This window comes from Acomys russatus, chromosome 11 (assembly GCF_903995435.1).
Source record: "Acomys russatus chromosome 11, mAcoRus1.1, whole genome shotgun sequence".
Classification (NCBI taxonomy): Eukaryota; Metazoa; Chordata; class Mammalia; order Rodentia; family Muridae; genus Acomys; species Acomys russatus.
Genome location: NC_067147.1, coordinates 20,797,180 through 20,804,551, shown reverse-complemented (window position 1 = coordinate 20,804,551; position 7,372 = coordinate 20,797,180). Strand labels below are relative to the sequence as shown.

The 7,372-nt window shown below is 38.8% G+C and overlaps 1 pseudogene; it reads right to left on the bottom strand.

Annotated features, from left to right (window-relative positions):
* Nucleotides 1-5,508: 5,508 nt before the first annotated feature.
* LOC127195536 (26S proteasome complex subunit SEM1-like) lies at nt 5,509-5,716 on the bottom strand (annotated as a pseudogene).
* Between the last annotated feature and the right edge of the window lie 1,656 nt (nt 5,717-7,372).

Sequence of the window (7,372 nt, the reverse complement as noted above, 5' to 3'; positions counted from 1 at the left end):
ATTTGGTATGCTTTATATAAATGGAATTATACAACATATGTTCTTCTATGTCTGACTTCTTTTTACTAAGCGCAATGCATCTGAGGGTCTGCCACACTGGTACATGAAACAAAACTTCTTTTCAGGGCTATAGAAGGAGCTCATTATGAAGCATGAGTATTCTTTTTCGAGAAAACTGGAGCTCAGTTTCCAGCACTGACATTCAACAGCTTATAATCACTTCTAACTCCTTTAAGGTACCCAATGCTGCCTCTGACTGCCATGGGTACCCACACTCACACACACATACCCTGACCCCACCCCAACACACAGATAATAAGGAATAAAACAAACATTTCTCACTGGACATTTACAGTCACCTGTTGTCAACATGGCTATTTATGCACACAGTTGACTAGGAAACTTCTGATGCATCTTACTATCCCATGGAGAAGACCAGTAATAATGTCTTCTGATCTTTGTATGTGATCACATGTCTCCTACATACACAATGGGCAGTAAGACCATAAATTCAATATTTACATAGACTCTCTTTGTTTGTCTCAGTTGAAATGCGGACAGTTTGTTCTTGTCTTCCCCTTTTTTCTCTATATGTGTCTGTCTGTCATAATATAGTTGCATTGAATCCAATAATAACTGATCAAAAATATATTTGTTTGACTTACAACTTGAATTTAATTAATGTCACATTGGTGAGTGGCCTTGGACTCAATTTTCCAGGGTAATAGAGAAAAACAATGCATTTTTCAAAGAAGTCCAATTTGAGAAGCCATCAATCAAGAATACTTAACTGGACGCTTCTCGGAGGATAGCTGAGTAAAATTCATATCCCAAGTCAGGGAAATAGTAGAATAATCTATGATAAATTCTAAAATGAGTGACTAGATAGTGTTTGGAAATATTAAACGTCAAATGCATCCCAAACTAAAAGCTAAGAATACAGCTAAGTTAAGTGAGCTATACTCTCAGGTCACTCCCTTGTAATTACAAATCTTGGTGGGACCAACTTGGGTAAGCTAAGGCTCTTGAAGTGAAGCAGTTATCCTGGACTGTCTAGGCAAATCAAGGTGATCACAAATGTTCTTAGAAGTGAAGGATGGGCCTAGGAGACCAAGAGAAGGCGTGAGATTGGAAGTCACACAGATCTGTAGGCCATGGAGCGCAGGAGAATTCTCAAAGCAGGAACCAAAGCTTTCTCTGGATTCCATTCTGACCTTAAATGGTGAGTCTTACCGGAAACTGTAAGCTGAAATGAATTTCTTTCCTTGCCAAGTTGATTTTGCTCAGTATTTGATTACAGCAACACAGAAGCCAATGAAGACAGTGGGTGACAATGTATCCATTGGAACATGGCTTGTGTGTGCTCTGACTGTTATAGTAGAGAGAGTTGTGAGCCCTGGTGACCAACTCACAAAACAGTTTGATTATTCTGTATCCTGAATTAAAACTTAACTAAAGATGCACAGTGCCCTGCCTCCAAGATTAAGCTGAGACGTAGCTACTCCAGAAGGTGTCTCTCCCAGGAACAAAGCCTCGTCAGCTTCCACCCAATTAATAATTAACACGTCATTATTCCATATCATGTTAGTGTTTAAACTCCAAGATTAACTCTTACTCTTTTTCCATTGGGAGCATGAAAGAAGCTCGTTAGCCATGAATGCAAGAGAACAAACAACAACATCAACTACAGAAAACTAAATGTTTTCTGCTCTGTCATGTAAGATGAAGGTTAGGGAGAACTGAAGCGCGTCATGAGGAACCTCTTCCTGCTGCCTTCACAGTGTGGCTTTTTCCTTTCTTAATTACTCTATGCTAACTGAGGCTCAGGGATCACATCTTTGTCTCTTTGGGATCTTAAGGAGGAGGGGCAGACAAGAGGGAGATGTCAGCGGAGAGTGCCTTGTATAATCAGGAAGTCAGGTGTTCCCTTAGACTTCCGCTGATATCTCACTACTTAGGGTAGGACCACAGGACCACTCCTAGGCAAAGCCACATCAAAGCACTGTAAATTGAGATTGCCTTATAAGAAAAAATAAGGAGAACTGTGATTAACTAAGTTGGAAAGCAGGTTGTTTTAAAAACACCCATTGCTTCTTCCTTCCCCCTTCTGTGTCTTGTTCTTCTCTCTCTCTCTCTCTCTCTCTCTCTCTCTCTCTCTCTCTCTCTCTCTCTCTCTCTCTCTCTCTCTCTCTCCTGTCCACACCATTGTTCCGCTTGTACGCACATCTTTGTCATCTCATCACGAAACAGCACAGGCTACAGAGGTGACTCTCCATTTTTTCTTCACAGTTTTTCCTAAAGGTCCATTTCCTGTCTTTCTCCTGACCAAAAGCTCTCACATATTAAACAAAGCCCTCATTCCTCAACCCAGCTACAACTTAACTTATCATCTGCTACTTAAGATAATACAAGTTCTCCTGTTTATTGTGAACAAAAGGGCAATTCAGCTGGCAGCTAAGCCAGCCCTAACACACACCTTTAATCCAAGAGCTATCTATACACAGGATTTAATAAAGTTAACCCTATATCAAGAGGCTGAGCAAGAAACCAGCTGATGGGGATTGGGAGGGTAGGAGGGGCTTGGACTTGAAAGGTATTTAAGACAGTGTGCAGAAGTAGGAGGGGGTCTTTGGGTCTTTGGTCTTTTGTGTTTCTTTAGCTTTGGATTTTAGCTTGGCTCTTAGCTCCTTGGCCTTCGGCTTTTTGGGCTTTTTGGGCTTCGGGCTAGCAAGCCTTTAGCCTTGTGTTTTTTGCTCTGGGGAGGGCTGTTAGCTGAGTTAGTGAGCCTTTAAGGCCTTCATCACTGGGATGTGAGCTAAGTACAAAGTTCAGCTGGGTGCTTTCTCTGCCTCTCTGAGCTAGCAGGTTTTTCACCACAAAAACCAGACAAACAAACAAACAAAAAAGATAATACAAGTCCATTCTCTAAGCCAACCTGCAGTTTGTTTCTCTCAAATATTTACCAAACTTTCCATTCAGTTTTGTGTATAATGAATTAATTATCCTGCGTATATTAATTAATGCTGGAAATTATTACAGCAGCACTTTTCTCTAAGCAGCTAGTTCCCCAATGATTGATACAGAGAGACTATGGTTATTACTAAGCTGTAGGCACTATGCTGGGCATATGCTGAGCTATTCTATTCCTAGTTATAAAGCCCACAGAAAAGCCAACCACTTGCCAATCTAATGACTCCCAGGCAGCTTCTGCTCCATGGCCTGTCCTCATGGCCATGTGCTCATCATTCATCTTGGCTTACGTTGACTCCTTTCTCTCCTGCCTCCTCTACTTCTGACACCTCTCTGTTTCTCTTCTCCTGTCCTCATGGTCTCTTGAGCCCAAGCACAGGAACATAAACTCTGCTTATCTCTCTTCTGCCCAAGCATAGTCTTCAGCATCCTTAGTAACCAACCAAGGATAATTGGGGAATGTCCCTTATATCACATGGGCACAGGAGATGGTCCAACATTCATAACAATGTCTGCAGTAGGACAGTAACCAGATCTCAGGGCACTGAAATCAGCATCTGAAAACACAGTGCACAAGACTGTCCTCCAACAATTTTGCGTGTATACGTGTGCTCATGTTCAACCGCATGTGAGTGCACATGTGTAAGGCACATTTCTGTGCATGTAAATGGAATACAGACAGCACTTTCGGGTATCAGGTAAACAATCTGGCTGGCTAGAAAGTTCCAGCAAGCTGCCTGGAATCCCTTCTCTACTACTGGGATTATATCCATGTGCCACCACGTTCGGTTTTTCATACATTGAATCATGTAATGCCCCACTTGGAATACTTGGGTGTGCTTCCTTCACTTCAGCTATGATCAGAATTCACAGCTTCAGTCATATTTCCTCCCTGCCATGAAGCACTCATGGGTACTTCCCAGCTGGAAGCTGTTTGGAACCATTTCTCTTCTGGAGTTCCCATCAATTTAGCACTTTCTACTCCCTGCATCTAACTTTGATTACTTTGTGTGTCCTATCCTATCTCACAGCACTGTCAGTGCCATGTTGTTTCTTTTAATAGACCCTACTCTTTCGACAATTTTAAACATAGAGTACTCGAGATGATAGCATAAAGAAAGCATATTCTCATGCAGAGCAGTCATTATTAACATTTCACATCAGTGGGCACACTTAGCACAGCTAAGTAGTTGTTTTAATCAATATCAATATTACTTAGTTGATATTGTTGCATCTTTAAAGTTTATGCAAAGTTACTCTTTGCCTTCTCACAGTGTGCACTTTGGAAGGAAGTCATATAAATCGCTGAGATTGAATTAACTCTATGAGTTATTATTAAAAGTTTTCAGCATCAAAAATTTTTCTCCTTCATTCATTTTTTAGTTGCCATTACCATTTGTTTATATCTGTATGAGCCGTGGCTATTTTGTTTTTGTACTTTATGATGTAATCTTACAAACTATTGAATGATTTCTTAAAATCCATTTATCAAATCACTTGTTCTCATTGTAGTGGCATTTGGAGGTGCACCCTCTGGGAGGTAACAGGGTTTAGAGGAAGTTGTAAGAGTGAGGTCCCACAATGGGATCAACATCCTTACCTTAAGGAAGAGAAGTTTGGACCCCCTTCTGTGTTCTATGGTGGTCTTAGGTGACCCCTGAAAAAGGGTCTTTTGATGCCCAAAAGGGGTCACGACCCATGGGTTGGAAACTGCTGGACTATAGTGTTTTGTTATGACCACACAAGCTGATCTCAGAGCCTTTATTTCATTCTTCAGAATTTCCGTCTTTCCCTTTGACAAGCTCATTGCAGATGACCTTTAGACGTAGCAGCACAGTGCAGGTTCCTGTTGTGGCTGTTGCTCTTGAGAACGTTTTTCCTCTCCTTCCGTCTGACCTTGTTCCTGGTCTCAATATCAAGCATCCATCCAAGGACTTCATTCCTTTTTATTGGAAGAATGGTGTTGAAGCCTCTATCTGAGTCTAGATGTTCTCATTGCTATTGGGATATTTTTATGACCGTTGTTACCCAGAAGTCATTGCATGCTCTGCTAACCAAGAAAATATGTGCTCCCAGTCATCTGGTTTTGTGTGTGTGTGTGTGTGTGTGTGTGTGTGTGTGTGTGTGTGTGTGCGCGCGCGCACAGGTACCGGTGCATGCAAACACACATGCACACCCCCCAAAACCCTTCTCTATGTAGCCATGCAGTTCTATATTAAGCTAATCAAATCACCTAGCTCTTATCCATTACAACCTATCAATCTCTAATCCATAGCTACACGGATTATCCTACCCTTTTTCTCTTGCCTCTATGAAGCTACAACTGTCAAAATGAGAGACCTGGTTTTCATATTTTCCTATCCAATGCCTTACTTGTTTAATTTCTTTTTTAAAATCAAAACACTTATTTATTTTTCTGTTATAAAAACAAAAATAAATCCAAGTAAATGATCAAATAAAAAGTATCCCATCCTGGTCTCTTAGTCCTAGAATTTAGTACATAGTCCAAGTTTAAGGCTCTTGTAGCATTTCTGGATGTTATGACATCTCCATCTTATAACCATGCATCTCTAGCTTAGCGCACAACTGATTGGAGAAGTCATCTCCTACATTGTCACCATCCCCAGTATCCTCTTAGACATGTGCGTCTTCATCTTCACCTAAGCCAGCCCCAGTCTTCTGGTGGGAAACTTCTCAAACTCATTGACCTCTTCCAGAGACCCAAGTCAACAGGTTGCTCGGACATCGGCTGTGTCAAAGCTCACACTGCTCAGATGGGCTGCAAAATGGAAGCCTCAGTATCATCGAGAGCCATATACTGCCACAGCCAGCGCAACCATATAGTATTATATTCTAAAATTGATTAACTTCAAATATACATACATGACATGTGTACACACATAGCAGTGTTGGAATTGCTAACTTGTCCTCTCATGGAAATTCTTGTATCAGCATATCATATAAAGAATAGATTTGTGTGTTATTTTTTTTTCTTTTTCCCCCTTCTTTTATTGCATTTCTCCCTCTAAAACTACTAGCCTGCATCTTTACTTTTCATTTCTCTTCCACTTTTGGATAGCATGGGTAGTAGTTTATCAGTTTTATTGATCTTTTCAAAGAGCTAGTTTTGGGGGAATCATTGATTTTTCCTGTTGTTTTCCATTTCATTGCTTTTTGTTCTAATTTTTATTTCTTTTATTCTGTTTGTTTTAGGTTGAAATTACTTTTACTTCTCTTGTTTCATAAGATGAGTGCTTAGCTTGTATTATTCATTGGGTTATTTATATATTTAACATGTGCATTTAATTCTATATATTTCCTCTAAGTACTATTTTGCTGCATCCCACAAATTCTTATATGTCATATTTTTATTTCCATTTGGCTTAAAATACTTTTTAAATTTTCTGTTAAAATTTCTTAGTACTATGCATTGTTTAGAAGTATGTTATTGAATACCTAAATATCTAGGTATTTGCAAGACATTGTTGATTCTTTTAATTGTGTTAATGTCTAAAAATTTTTTTACATAATTTAGATCCATTTCATTTCTTTGTTCACCTTTTAAAATGATTATAATTGTATTTTATTTATACTTCGAATTTTTAATTTTTTTTCTTTTTAAATTTACTATATCTTACTTACATTACATCCCAATTATTACCCACTCACTCATATTTATATTTTCTCATTTCTATGACTTCTCCCTCTTCTGCCCTATTCACCTCCCCTAGACCTCTGACGGTGGGTGGGACCTCCTCATTTCTTTAGGTGCATATTATGCCCTAGGATGTGACTCACCCTAGTCTGCTTTGTGTAGGACTTTGGAAAGAATTCATATTCTGCCATAGTTGGAAGTAATCGATACATGCCAAATTGGCCAAATAGATTAACAGCAATGATGAAGTCAAACACATCCTTACTAATATTCTCCTTCCTTGAAGTATAAGTTTACTGAAGTGAGTCTGTTGAATTCTCTAATTATAACAGTGAATTGAATGGTTTCTTGTTGAAATTGTATCATTTTCCCTCTCATTGTTTTGATGTTCTGAGATTTAAACTCATGTAGGTTAAGATATATTGTCTATTTTTAATATTTTATGACTTAATCATTAAGTAATAATTCTGTCTTGTCTTCTATAATGTCACTAATTGTCAACTCTACTTCATAAGAAACTAAGACAGTTACCAGTTTTCTTTGGGGTTTAGGGTAGTATATTTTTCTGGATTCTTTTTCTTTAAATATGTGTGACCATAATTAATGTGGTTCCTTGTTGACACCAGGTAGCTAAATGTTGTTTGTTTGTTTGTTTGTTTTGGAAATTTGTGTTCTTTAAATAGTATATTTAGACATTTACATTGGAATTATTATTGATGCTATTGTCATAGCTCTAACATCTACCCC